Consider the following 15,256-nt stretch of genomic DNA (forward strand, 5'->3'; position numbering starts at 1 on the left):
CAGTGTGAGACCTTACGGGGGAGGCCGGGGCGGATCCAGTGTGAGACCTTACGGGGGAGGCCGGGGCGGATCCAGTGTGAGACCTTACGGGGGAGGCCGGGGCGGATCCAGTGTGAGACCTTACTGCAGGAACGGGGACTTTTGAAGATCCACCAACAGGCCCACTGAGACATTGACGGTTTAGTGGTGATTAACTGTTGAAATAAATGAGATCATGATTAGAGAACAATGATTAACTTGTATAGAATGCGTAATAAGAGGAACAGAAATGCTTTGTTTTGTTTTACTGTGTTTTAGTCTAGAGAGAAGAGGGATAGATAGTAAAATTACAGGTTGTGTGTGTGTGGCTGACCTAGTGTTAACTATCCCCCTCCCTCCTCCCCCCCTTCCCGGGCGGTCTAAAGTTTAAGGAAAGGTTGCACCCCAGCCCGTCAACGCGTCTCAAAGCAGAGAGCATTTTTGGTTGAGTGGGTGTTTTAGTTTCATTTATTTTGTTGCATATTAAGACGTTGTTTAGGTTTAGTTTGCGTTGCAATATGAACAAAACCTTTAGCGTAACATAAACACAAACGGTTTGACTCATGTACGGTTCTCCTCTAAGTGGGATATAATTATTATTCATTGTTTTGTATTTTAATGGCTTAAAAGTGTGATTACAAAAGAAAAGGGTAAGATCTTTTCGCCTCCCTGCCAAAAAAAAGTAGAGTAGTGAGTAGTTTTAAAGTAAATAGTCTATGGCTTTAGTATGATAAAACTTCTAGATTTGTATGATAGGAGTATGTTAAAATGTGTGTACTATAGGGGTTTCTGACTCATGTTGCTGAAAGGTGGAAGGTGAATAGGCGGGTCATCATTTTGGGAGAGGTTTTAACATTTTGAAGTGTTTGTAATAACAAAGTTTTAGAGCATGCCAGCGCCAAATGATCAATCAAGATAAGGATATGAGAGGGGGGGTCAAACATGGGGGTATTTGAGGAGGTTTAGGCTAGAACAGGAGACCTTTTTTATTCTAGCAGTGTCCTCATGGGAGAGCAGTCCTCTGACTTGGGATCCCGGTAACATTGTACCTTTTTTTCCCCTCTTAGACGAGTTTTCAGTCATCTTTTTTTTACTTTAATATTCAATGCGATACGTAGTTTCTTTCCACTGGATATGTTCTGAAACCTGTATCTTTTCTAACATTTTGGTTGTATTTTTTATACCATTTTGTTTTTTTAATCATTTTTTTCTGTAAACCGTATATTTGCTGATCTTTTGGCGAAATAAACTCATATTAGATCAACGACAACTTCTGCTTTCCGTTCATCTATGCTGGTGAGTAACATGATGATATGTATGTTTGTATGTTGTTGAACATAGATGTTTGTCTTATGCTGATTTAATCTCTGCCCTATTGTATGCGCTATTTCTGTCGTCATATTTCGGCACGTATATTCTGGACAAGTGATCAGTGGTCAGGGGATCAGAAGATTACCCCGGGAGTAAGCAGCAAGGAGTCTCCTCAGGCGAGTCGCTGGGAATTCTTGCTGTTTTTCCTCTGGAAAGGGGCTGCTCCGCTCTCTATGGGGGCCATGTAGTGCTCTCTATGGGGGTCATGTAGTGCTCTCTCAAATCTACTGAACAGTACATTTCCTGGGCCTTATCGGCGAGCCGCGGCATTGCCCTGGGATCTGACTACATCATAGCATATACCTGGAGTTCTCACTATAACTGACAGAGCTGAGTCATCGCAGAACAGTTACAGCAACAACTGTTCTCTACAAGATGCACACTCCCAACTGTCCAGTGGACCTCAAAGCACTATAACTACCTCAAGCTCACACCTCAGGTCGAATCACCCGGAGAAGACTACCAAGCCACGCCCTGGAAACCCCCAAGTCAAACACCAAATGTCTTGACAGGAGCTTTCTCCACTCTGCTATAAGGACATGGCTTCCCCCTGTGGTTCTTGGAGACATTACATCTAGCAATGTTCACGCCTTCAAGAAGAGGCTGAACAAACACCTCCTCAGTATGTGACTGTAATCCCACAAAGCTCAAGGACTGTCATTCATCCAATCATTCAGTTTAGACATAATTTCGTCATTTTTTTCAAATCCTCCAAAATGATGAAAAACTGCGCGCTATAGTATGCCGTACGATATGGGCTATAGCCCACGGTCCAAAATGATGAGAAACGAGGCTAACTTCTTTTTTCAAAATTTCAAAAAACATGGGCTATAACCCATCGTTTTTGTCATTTCGTCATTTTTTTCAAATCCTCAAAAATGATGAAAAACTGCGCGCTATAGTATGCCGTACGATATGGGCTATAGCCCACGGTCCAAAATGATGAGAAACGAGGCTAACTTTTTTTTTCAAAATTTCAAAAAACATGGGCTATAACCCATCGTTTTTGTCATTTCGTCATTTTTTTTAAATCCTCAAAAATGATGAAAAACTGCGCGCTATAGTATGCCGTACGATATGGGCTATAGCCCACGGTCCAAAATGATGAGAAACGAGGCTAACTTTTTTTTTCAAAATTTCAAAAAACATGGGCTATAACCCATCGTTTTTTTCATTTCGTCATTTTTTTCAAATCCTCAAAAATGATGAAAAACTGCGCGCTATAGTATGCCGTACGATATGGGCTATAGCCCACGGTCCAAAATGATGAGAAACGAGGCTAACTTTTTTTTTCAAAATTTCAAAAAACATGGGCTATAACCCATCGTTTTTGTCATTTCGTCATTTTTTTTAAATCCTCAAAAATGATGAAAAACTGCGCGCTATAGTATGCCGTACGATATGGGCTATAGCCCACGGTCCAAAATGATGAGAAACGAGGCTAACTTTTTTTTTCAAAATTTCAAAAAACATGGGCTATAACCCATCGTTTTTGTCATTTCGTCATTTTTTTCAAATCCTCAAAAATTATGAAAAACTGCACGCTATAGTATGCCGTACGATATGGGCTATAGCCCACGGTCCAAAATTATGAGAAACGAGGCTAACTTTTTTTTTCAAAATTTCAAAAAACATGGGCTATAACCCATCGTTTTTGTCATTTCGTCATTTTTTTCAAATCCTCAAAAATGATGAAAAACTGCGCGCTATAGTATGCCGTACGATATGGGCTATAGCCCACGGTCCAAAATGATGAGAAACGAGGCTAACTTTTTTTTTCAAAATTTCAAAAAACATGGGCTATAACCCATCGTTTTTGTCATTTCGTCATTTTTTTCAAATCCTCAAAAATGATGAAAAACTGCGCGCTATAGTATGCCGTACGATATGGGCTATAGCCCACGGTCCAAAATGATGAGAAACGAGGCTAACTTTTTTTTTCAAAATTTCAAAAAACATGGGCTATAACCCATCGTTTTTGTCATTTCGTTATTTTTTTCAAATCCTCAAAAATGATGAAAAACTGCGCGCTATAGTATGCCGTACGATATGGGCTATAGCCCACGGTCCAAAATGATGAGAAACGAGGCTAACTTTTTTTTCCAAATTTTCAAAAAACATGGGCTATAACCCATCGTTTTTGTCATTTCGTCATTTTTTTCAAATCCTCAAAAATCATGAAAAACTGCGCGCTATAGTATGCCGTACGATATGGGCTATAGCCCACGGTCCAAAATGATGAGAAACTAGGCTAACTTTTTTTTTCAAAATTTCAAAAAACATAGGCTATAACCCATCGTTTTTGTCATTTCGTAATTTTTTTCAAATCCTCAAAAATGATGAAAAACTGCGCTCTATAGTATGCCGTACGATATGGGCTATAGCCCACGGTCCAAAATGATGAGAAACGAGGCTAACTTTTTTTTTCAAAATTTCAAAAAACATGGGCTATAACCCATCGTTTTTGTCATTTCGTCATTTTTTTCAAATCCTCAAAAATGATGAAAAACTGCGCGCTATAGTATGCCGTACGATATGGGCTATAGCCCACGGTCCAAAATGATGAGAAACGAGGCTAACTTTTTTTTTCAAAATTTCAAAAAACATGGGCTATAACCCATCGTTTTTGTCATTTCGTCATTTTTTTCAAATCCTCAAAAATGATGAAAAACTGCGCGCTATAGTATGCCGTACGATATGGGCTATAGCCCACGGTCCAAAATGATGAGAAACTAGGCTAACTTTTTTTTTCAAAATTTCAAAAAACATAGGCTATAACCCATCGTTTTTGTCATTTCGTAATTTTTTTCAAATCCTCAAAAATGATGAAAAACTGCGCTCTATAGTATGCCGTACGATATGGGCTATAGCCCACGGTCCAAAATGATGAGAAACGAGGCTAACTTTTTTTTTCAAAATTTCAAAAAACATGGGCTATAACCCATCGTTTTTGTCATTTCGTCATTTTTTTCAAATCCTCAAAAATGATGAAAAACTGCGCGCTATAGTATGCCGTACGATATGGGCTATAGCCCACGGTCCAAAATGATGAGAAACGAGGCTAACTTTTTTTTCAAAATTTCAAAAAACATGGGCTATAACCCATCGTTTTTGTCATTTCGTCATTTTTTTCAAATCCTCAAAAATGATGAAAAACTGCGCGCTATAGTATGCCGTACGATATGGGCTATAGCCCACGGTCCAAAATGATGAGAAACGAGGCTAACTTTTTTTTTCAAAATTTCAAAAAACATGGGCTATTACCCATCGTTTTTGTCATTTCGTCATTTTTTTCAAATCCTCAAAAATGATGAAAAACTGCGCGCTATAGTATGCCGTACGATATGGGCTATAGCCCACGGTCCAAAATGATGAGAAACGAGGCTAACTTTTCTTTTCAAAATTTCAAAAAACATGGGCTATAACCCATCGTTTTTGTCATTTCGTCATTTTTTTCAAATCCTCAAAAATGATGAAAAACTGCGCGCTATAGTATGCCGTACGATATGGGCTATAGCCCACGGTCCAAAATGATGAGAAACGAGGCTAACTTTTTTTTTCAAAATTTCAAAAAACATGGGCTATAACCCATCGTTTTTGTCATTTCGTCATTTTTTTCAAATCCTCAAAAATGATGAAAAACTGCGCGCTATAGTATGCCGTACGATATGGGCTATAGCCCACGGTCCAAAATGATGAGAAACGAGGCTAACTTTTTTTTCAAAATTTCAAAAAACATGGGCTATAACCCATCGTTTTTGTCATTTCGTCATTTTTTTCAAATCCTCAAAAATGATGAAAAACTGCGCGCTATAGTATGCCGTACGATATGGGCTATAGCCCACGGTCCAAAATGATGAGAAACGAGGCTAACTTTTTTTTCAAAATTTCAAAAAACATGGGCTATAACCCATCGTTTTTGTCATTTCGTCATTTTTTTCAAATCCTCAAAAATGATGAAAAACTGCGCGCTATAGTATGCCGTACGATATGGGCTATAGCCCACGGTCCAAAATGATGAGAAACGAGGCTAACTTTTTTTTCAAAATTTCAAAAAACATGGGCTATTACCCATCGTTTTTGTCATTTCGTCATTTTTTTCAAATCCTCAAAAATGATGAAAAACTGCGCGCTATAGTATGCCGTACGATATGGGCTATAGCCCACGGTCCAAAATGATGAGAAACGAGGCTAACTTTTCTTTTCAAAATTTCAAAAAACATGGGCTATAACCCATCGTTTTTGTCATTTCGTCATTTTTTTCAAATCCTCAAAAATGATGAAAAACTGCGCGCTATAGTATGCCGTACGATATGGGCTATAGCCCACGGTCCAAAATGATGAGAAACGAGGCTAACTTTTTTTTTCAAAATTTCAAAAAACATGGGCTATAACCCATCGTTTTTGTCATTTCGTCATTTTTTTCAAATCCTCAAAAATGATGAAAAACTGCGCGCTATAGTATGCCGTACGATATGGGCTATAGCCCACGGTCCAAAATGATGAGAAACGAGGCTAACTTTTTTTTCAAAATTTCAAAAAACATGGGCTATAACCCATCGTTTTTGTCATTTCGTCATTTTTTTCAAATCCTCAAAAATGATGAAAAACTGCGCGCTATAGTATGCCGTACGATATGGGCTATAGCCCACGGTCCAAAATGATGAGAAACGAGGCTAACTTTTTTTTCAAAATTTCAAAAAACATGGGCTATAACCCATCGTTTTTGTCATTTCGTCATTTTTTTCAAATCCTCAAAAATGATGAAAAACTGCGCGCTATAGTATGCCGTACGATATGGGCTATAGCCCACGGTCCAAAATGATGAGAAACGAGGCTAACTTTTTTTTTCAAAATTTCAAAAAACATGGGCTATTACCCATCGTTTTTGTCATTTCGTCATTTTTTTCAAATCCTCAAAAATGATGAAAAACTGCGCGCTATAGTATGCCGTACGATATGGGCTATAGCCCACGGTCCAAAATGATGAGAAACGAGGCTAACTTTTCTTTTCAAAATTTCAAAAAACATGGGCTATAACCCATCGTTTTTGTCATTTCGTCATTTTTTTCAAATCCTCAAAAATGATGAAAAACTGCGCGCTATAGTATGCCGTACGATATGGGCTATAGCCCACGGTCCAAAATGATGAGAAACGAGGCTAACTTTTTTTTTCAAAATTTCAAAAAACATGGGCTATAACCCATCGTTTTTGTCATTTCGTCATTTTTTTCAAATCCTCAAAAATGATGAAAAACTGCGCGCTATAGTATGCCGTACGATATGGGCTATAGCCCACGGTCCAAAATGATGAGAAACGAGGCTAACTTTTTTTTCAAAATTTCAAAAAACATGGGCTATAACCCATCGTTTTTGTCATTTCGTCATTTTTTTCAAATCCTCAAAAATGATGAAAAACTGCGCGCTATAGTATGCCGTACGATATGGGCTATAGCCCACGGTCCAAAATGATGAGAAACGAGGCTAACTTTTTTTTCAAAATTTCAAAAAACATGGGCTATAACCCATCGTTTTTGTCATTTCGTCATTTTTTTCAAATCCTCAAAAATGATGAAAAACTGCGCGCTATAGTATGCCGTACGATATGGGCTATAGCCCACGGTCCAAAATGATGAGAAACGAGGCTAACTTTTTTTTTCAAAATTTCAAAAAACATGGGCTATTACCCATCGTTTTTGTCATTTCGTCATTTTTTTCAAATCCTCAAAAATGATGAAAAACTGCGCGCTATAGTATGCCGTACGATATGGGCTATAGCCCACGGTCCAAAATGATGAGAAACGAGGCTAACTTTTCTTTTCAAAATTTCAAAAAACATGGGCTATAACCCATCGTTTTTGTCATTTTGTCATTTTTTCCAAATCCTCAAAAATGATGAAAAACTGCGCGCTATAGTATGCCGTACGATATGGGCTATAGCCCACGGTCCAAAATGATGAGAAACGAGGCTAACTTTTTTTTTCAAAATTTAAAAAAACATGGGCTATAACCCATCGTTTTTGTCATTTCGTCATTTTTTTCAAATCCTCAAAAATGATGAAAAACTGCGCGCTATAGTATGCCGTACGATATGGGCTATAGCCCACGGTCCAAAATGATGAGAAACGAGGCTAACTTTTTTTTCCAAAATTTCAAAAAACATGGGCTATAACCCATCGTTTTTGTCATTTCGTCATTTTTTTCAAATCCTCAAAAATGATGAAAAACTGCGCGCTATAGTATGCCGTACGATATGGGCTATAGCCCACGGTCCAAAATGATGAGAAACGAGGCTAACTTTTTTTTTCAAAATTTCAAAAAACATGGGCTATTACCCATCGTTTTTGTCATTTCGTCATTTTTTTCAAATCCTCAAAAATGATGAAAAACTGCGCGCTATAGTATGCCGTACGATATGGGCTATAGCCCACGGTCCAAAATGATGAGAAACGAGGCTAACTTTTCTTTTCAAAATTTAAAAAAACATGGGCTATAACCCATCGTTTTTGTCATTTCGTCATTTTTTTCAAATCCTCAAAAATGATGAAAAACTGCGCGCTATAGTATGCCGTACGATATGGGCTATAGCCCACGGTCCAAAATGATGAGAAACGAGGCTAACTTTTTTTTTCAAAATTTCAAAAAACATGGGCTATAACCCATCGTTTTTGTCATTTCGTCATTTTTTTCAAATCCTCAAAAATGATGAAAAACTGCGCGCTATAGTATGCCGTACGATATGGGCTATAGCCCACGGTCCAAAATGATGAGAAACGAGGCTAACTTTTTTTTCAAAATTTCAAAAAACATGGGCTATAACCCATCGTTTTTGTCATTTCGTCATTTTTTTCAAATCCTCAAAAATGATGAAAAACTGCGCGCTATAGTATGCCGTACGATATGGGCTATAGCCCACGGTCCAAAATGATGAGAAACGAGGCTAACTTTTTTTTCAAAATTTCAAAAAACATGGGCTATAACCCATCGTTTTTGTCATTTCGTCATTTTTTTCAAATCCTCAAAAATGATGAAAAACTGCGCGCTATAGTATGCCGTACGATATGGGCTATAGCCCACGGTCCAAAATGATGAGAAACGAGGCTAACTTTTTTTTTCAAAATTTCAAAAAACATGGGCTATAACCCATCGTTTTTGTCATTTCGTCATTTTTTTCAAATCCTCAAAAATGATGAAAAACTGCGCGCTATAGTATGCCGTACGATATGGGCTATAGCCCACGGTCCAAAATGATGAGAAACGAGGCTAACTTTTTTTTCCAAAATTTCAAAAAACATGGGCTATAACCCATCGTTTTTGTCATTTCGTCATTTTTTTCAAATCCTCAAAAATGATGAAAAACTGCGCGCTATAGTATGCCGTACGATATGGGCTATAGCCCACGGTCCAAAATGATGAGAAACGAGGCTAACTTTTCTTTTCAAAATTTCAAAAAACATGGGCTATAACCCATCGTTTTTGTCATTTCGTCATTTTTTTCAAATCCTCAAAAATGATGAAAAACTGCGCGCTATAGTATGCCGTACGATATGGGCTATAGCCCACGGTCCAAAATGATGAGAAACGAGGCTAACTTTTTTTTTTTAAATTTCAAAAAACATGGGCTATAACCCATTGTTTTTGTCATTTCGTCATTTTTTTCAAATCCTCAAAAATGATGAAAAACTGCGCGCTATAGTATGCCGTACGATATGGGCTATAGCCCACGGTCCAAAATGATGAGAAACGAGGCTAACTTTTTTTTTCAAAATTTCAAAAAACATGGGCTATAACCCATCGTTTTTGTCATTTTGTCATTTTTTTCAAATCCTCAAAAATGATGAAAAACTGCGCGCTATAGTATGCCGTACGATATGGGCTATAGCCCACAGTCCAAAAAGATGAGAAACGAGGCTAACTTTTTTTTTCAAAATTTAAAAAAACATGGGCTATAACCCATCGTTTTTGTCATTTCGTCATTTTTTTCAAATCCTCAAAAATGATGAAAAACTGCGCGCTATAGTATGCCGTACGATATGGGCTATAGCCCACGGTCCAAAATGATGAGAAACGAGGCTAACTTTTTTTTTCAAAATTTCAAAAAACATGGGCTATAACCCATCGTTTTTGTCATTTCGTCATTTTTTTCAAATCCTCAAAAATGATGAAAAACTGCGCGCTATAGTATGCCGTACGATATGGGCTATAGCCCACGGTCCAAAATGATGAGAAACGAGGCTAACTTTTTTTTTCAAAATTTCAAAAAACATGGGCTATAACCCATCGTTTTTGTCATTTCGTCATTTTTTTCAAATCCTCAAAAATGATGAAAAACTGCGCGCTATAGTATGCCGTACGATATGGGCTATAGCCCACGGTCCAAAATGATGAGAAACGAGGCTAACTTTTTTTTCCAAAATCTCAAAAAACATGGGCTATAACCCATCGTTTTTGTCATTTCGTCATTTTTTTCAAATCCTCAAAAATGATGAAAAACTGCGCGCTATAGTATGCCGTACGATATGGGCTATAGCCCACGGTCCAAAATGATGAGAAACGAGGCTAACTTTTTTTTTCAAAATTTCAAAAAACATGGGCTATAACCCATCGTTTTTGTCATTTCGTCATTTTTTTCAAATCCTCAAAAATGATGAAAAACTGCGTGCTATAGTATGCCGTACGATATGGGCTATAGCCCACGGTCCAAAATGATGAGAAACGAGGCTAACTTTTTTTTTCAAAATTTCAAAAAACATGGGCTATAACCCATCGTTTTTGTCATTTCGTCATTTTTTTCAAATCCTCAAAAATGATGAAAAACTGCGCGCTATAGTATGCCGTACGATATGGGCTATAGCCCACGGTCCAAAATGATGAGAAACGAGGCTAACTTTTTTTTTCAAAATTTCAAAAAACATGGGCTATAACCCATCGTTTTTGTCATTTCGTCATTTTTTTCAAATCCTCAAAAATGATGAAAAACGGCGCGCTATAGTATGCCGTACGATATGGGCTATAGCCCACGGTCCAAAATGATGAGAAACGAGGCTAACTTTTTTTTTCAAAATTTCAAAAAACATGGGCTATAACCCATCGTTTTTGTCATTTCGTCATTTTTTTCAAATCCTCAAAAATGCTGAAAAACTGCGCGCTATAGTATGCCGTACGATATGGGCTATAGCCCACGGTCCAAAATGATGAGAAACGAGGCTAACTTTTTTTTTCAAAATTTCAAAAAACATGGGCTATAACCCATCGTTTTTGTCATTTCGTCATTTTTTTAAAATCCTCAAAAATGATGAAAAACTGCGCGCTATAGTATGCCGTACGATATGGGCTATAGCCCACGGTCCAAAATGATGAGAAACAAGGCTAACTTTTTTTTTCAAAATTTAAAAAAACATGGGCTATAACCCATCGTTTTTGTCATTTCGTCATTTTTTTCAAATCCTCAAAAATGATGAAAAACTGCGCGCTGTAGTATGCCGTACGATATGGGCTATAGCCCACGGTCCAAAATGATGAGAAACGAGGCTAACCTTTTTTTTCAAAATTTCAAAAAACATGGGCTATAACCCATCGTTTTTGTCATTTCGTCATTTTTTTCAAATCCTCAAAAATGATGAAAAACTGCGCGCTATAGTATGCCGTACGATATGGGCTATAGCACGGTCCAAAATGATGAGAAACGAGGCTAACTTTTTTTTTCAAAATTTCAAAAAACATGGGCTATAACCCATCGTTTTTGTCATTTCGTCATTTTTTTCAAATCCTCAAAAATGATGAAAAACTGCGCGCTATAGTATGCCGTACGATATGGGCTATAGCCCACGGTCCAAAATGATGAGAAACGAGGCTAACTTTTTTTTTCAAAATTTCAAAAAACATGGGCTATAACCCATCGTTTTTGTCATTTCGTCATTTTTTTCAAATCCTCAAAAATGCTGAAAAACTGCGCGCTATAGTATGCCGTACGATATGGGCTATAGCCCACGGTCCAAAATGATGAGAAACGAGGCTAACTTTTTTTTTCAAAATTTCAAAAAACATGGGCTATAACCCATCGTTTTTGTCATTTCGTCATTTTTTTCAAATCCTCAAAAATGATGAAAAACTGCGCGCTATAGTATGCCGTACGATATGGGCTATAGCACGGTCCAAAATGATGAGAAACGAGGCTAACCTTTTTTTTCAAAATTTCAAAAAACATGGGCTATAACCCATCGTTTTTGTCATTTCGTCATTTTTTTCAAATCCTCAAAAATGATGAAAAACTGCGCGCTATAGTATGCCGTACGATATGGGCTATAGCCCACGGTCCAAAATGATGAGAAACGAGGCTAACTTTTTTTTTCAAAATTAAAAAAAACATGGGCTATAACCCATCGTTTTTGTCATTTTGTCATTTTTTTCAAATCCTCAAAAATGATGAAAAACTGCGCGCTATAGTATGCCGTACGATATGGGCTATAGCCCACGGTCCAAAATGATGAGAAACGAGGCTAACTTTTTTTTTCAAAATTTCAAAAAACATGGGCTATAACCCATCGTTTTTGTCATTTCGTCATTTTTTTCAAATCCTCAAAAATGATGAAAAACTGCGCGCTATAGTATGCCGTACGATATGGGCTATAGCCCACGGTCCAAAATGATGAGAAACGAGGCTAACTTTTTTTTTCAAAATTTCAAAAAACATGGGCTATAACCCATCGTTTTTGTCATTTCGTCATTTTTTTTCAAATCCTCAAAAATGATGAAAAACTGCGCGCTATAGTATGCCGTACGATATGGGCTATAGCCCACGGTCCAAAATGATGAGAAACGAGGCTAACCTTTTTTTTCAAAATTTCAAAAAACATGGGCTATAACCCATCGTTTTTGTCATTTCGTAATTTTTTTCAAATCCTCAAAAATGATGAAAAACTGCGCGCTATAGTATGCCGTACGATATGGGCTATAGCCCACGGTCCAAAATGATGAGAAACGAGGCTAACCTTTTTTTTCAAAATTTCAAAAAACATGGGCTATAACCCATCGTTTTTGTCATTTCGTCATTTTTTTAAAATCCTCAAAAATGATGAAAAACTGCGCGCTATAGTATGCCGTACGATACACGGTCCAAAATGATGAGAAACGAGGCTAACTTTTTTTTTCAAAATTTCAAAAAACATGGGCTATAACCCATCGTTTTTGTCATTTCGTCATTTTTTTCAAATCCTCAAAAATGATGAAAAACTGCGCGCTATAGTATGCCGTACGATATGGGCTATAGCCCACGGTCCAAAATGATGAGAAACGAGGCTAACTTTTTTTTTCAAAATTTCAAAAAACATGGGCTATAACCCATCGTTTTTGTCATTTCGTCATTTTTTTCAAATCCTCAAAAATGATGAAAAACTGCGCGCTATAGTATGCCGTACGATATGGGCTATAGCCCACGGTCCAAAATGATGAGAAACGAGGCTAACTTTTTTTTTCAAAATTTCAAAAAACATGGGCTATAACCCATCGTTTTTGTCATTTCGTCATTTTTTTCAAATCCTCAAAAATGATGAAAAACTGCGCGCTATAGTATGCCGTACGATATGGGCTATAGCCCACGGTCCAAAATGATGAGAAACGAGGCTAACTTTTTTTTTCAAAATTTCAAAAAACATGGGCTATAACCCATCGTTTTTGTCATTTCGTCATTTTTTTCAAATCCTCAAAAATGATGAAAAACTGCGCGCTATAGTATGCCGTACGATATGGGCTATAGCCCACGGTCCAAAATGATGAGAAACGAGGCTAACTTTTTTTTCCAAAATTTGTACGCCTGACTGAGTAGCTGCAGGCTCTTTGAATGTATTTTCTCATAGCCTGTATCTGCTTAAGCTTAAAGGAATTGTGACATTGTTTTTAACATAATTTTAACAACATTAAAAGTCTTGGCCATGGTCCTTCAAACGTGTCTAAAAAGTTTGAACAGAAATCTCCACTCCAGTATTTCTTGCCAGGAGTTTTTGTGTGTATGTAATATGCATCCTGAGAAGGCATAGAAAAACACATTATTTTAGCCTGTAGATGTCGGTAATTCCCCCTTTCCTGTCAATCACTACCCAGCTCCGCCCCCCCCACCCCTCAAGCCCTCCATACCTCTCCGCCCCCCTCAGAGAAAGGGACTGTTCTTTTTTTTTTCCTTTACAAGTTCACAGCATCTCAGCCATAGCAACGCTGCCAGTGCCAACGCACGCAACTTCTTCTCCTTTTATAACTATTTGTTTATAGTTTATATAAAATGTTATTTATAATAAGACTATCACTGCATGAATGTACTGAGGGGATGGACAACAACATGTATTCTCTGCTGCAAAAGGAGAGGAGACTGGAGCAACACGGACATTTAGAGCCTTTTATTAAGGTGCTGAGTATACAAAACGACTAACGTTTCCAGTCTCCTCTCCTTTTGCAACTTTGATGTCCCTGCACCTGTGAAGCACCGGATCAGCCGTTTTAGGCTTGAGGCGCGTTGGTAGACTACCTTTGTAACATGTATTCTCTATTCAACGTCATCGTACGAGCAACAGTTGGTAAACAAATAAGGCACGTTCGGAAATACCGCACCGGAGCGCACTCGCCTATTACAGTAGTTTGCATTGCACAGTGGGCTCAGTGCGCTATTTCCGAACGCGCCTATGAAACTCCTGCAATATCTCACCCCACGACCACGTCGACATAAACTTGTGTAATGTCATCGACTCATCGATATCATACTCAATGACTATAGCCTATCATTATTCGCCATACTTTTAACGTGGATTATATCACACGAGCGTTGGCTGCGTTGCTATATTCCACTGTATCGCATTACAAGAACAATAATGAGCACATGCAATCTACAACAGCTGGTGCACGCCACGAATCAAATATTAATAATAGTCAAACATACAGCTAATGCGGGTAGTGGCAGTGATTGACTATAAATTTAAAGTAGGCTACCATGAAGCACTACGGAGTGCTGCAGGCGATTGATTTTTTATTGTGAGTCCACTCAAATAGTAGGCTACTGCACAACAATTTAACACAAATCATTGCAGTATAAATACTTATAGTTGGGATTGGGACACGAATGCTTGGTATTGCTCCTGGGTTCATAAAAAGTTTGGTTGCAAATCCACTCTGAACTTGTCCGAGATTTGAAAAACGTTCTGGGGTGAAATGATGTGTGCACACCAAGAGTCGCTTCTTTGACAACTTGGTTGGAACGTTACCATCAAAAATAAAATGCATCCACCTAAAGCGTGAATCTTCATCTAGGCCAGTTGGTGGAAAGTGCAAGGACTTGTGTTGATTGACACAGCCGACAACGGAGCAGATTGCTTTTTCTCTAGAAGCCATTATTATTATTATTATACTGAAACAAAGTCGCGGTCAGAATGAGGAAGAAGAGAGGAGAGCATCAGATGGAGGAGAGGAGAGGGGCGGGGATGAGGAGGAGGGGGGTGGGTAGTAGAATTGGTAGGCAGGGAGCAGAGGAGAGGGGGCGGAGTTTAGCGTTACATTACGTAGGCCTCCGCCGTCCAAGCCACGAGTCATATTTGCATAATTATTCACAAAAGTCCAGACAGCGGAGAATACACTGAATGTTCAAATTTGGTTTTTTTTTGGTGAAATTGATGTCAAGAAAAGCCAAAGAACACAAAATATCTACAAAAATGTGTTTTAAATGTCACGATCCCTTTAAGAAAAAGAAAAAAGGGAGTGATCAACGGAACTTGAACCTACAACAGGGAGGGAGTTGTTCCCCTGGTGCACTCAGCCTGTCGACACTAACTAACCCTAACCCACCCTACCTACAACCCTGTACCAACCCTAACTCTAAAGGAATACA

Source organism: Protomyctophum bolini (genome assembly GCF_963924005.1).
Source record: "Protomyctophum bolini genome assembly, chromosome: 5".
In the NCBI taxonomy this organism is placed as follows: Eukaryota; Metazoa; Chordata; class Actinopteri; order Myctophiformes; family Myctophidae; genus Protomyctophum; species Protomyctophum bolini.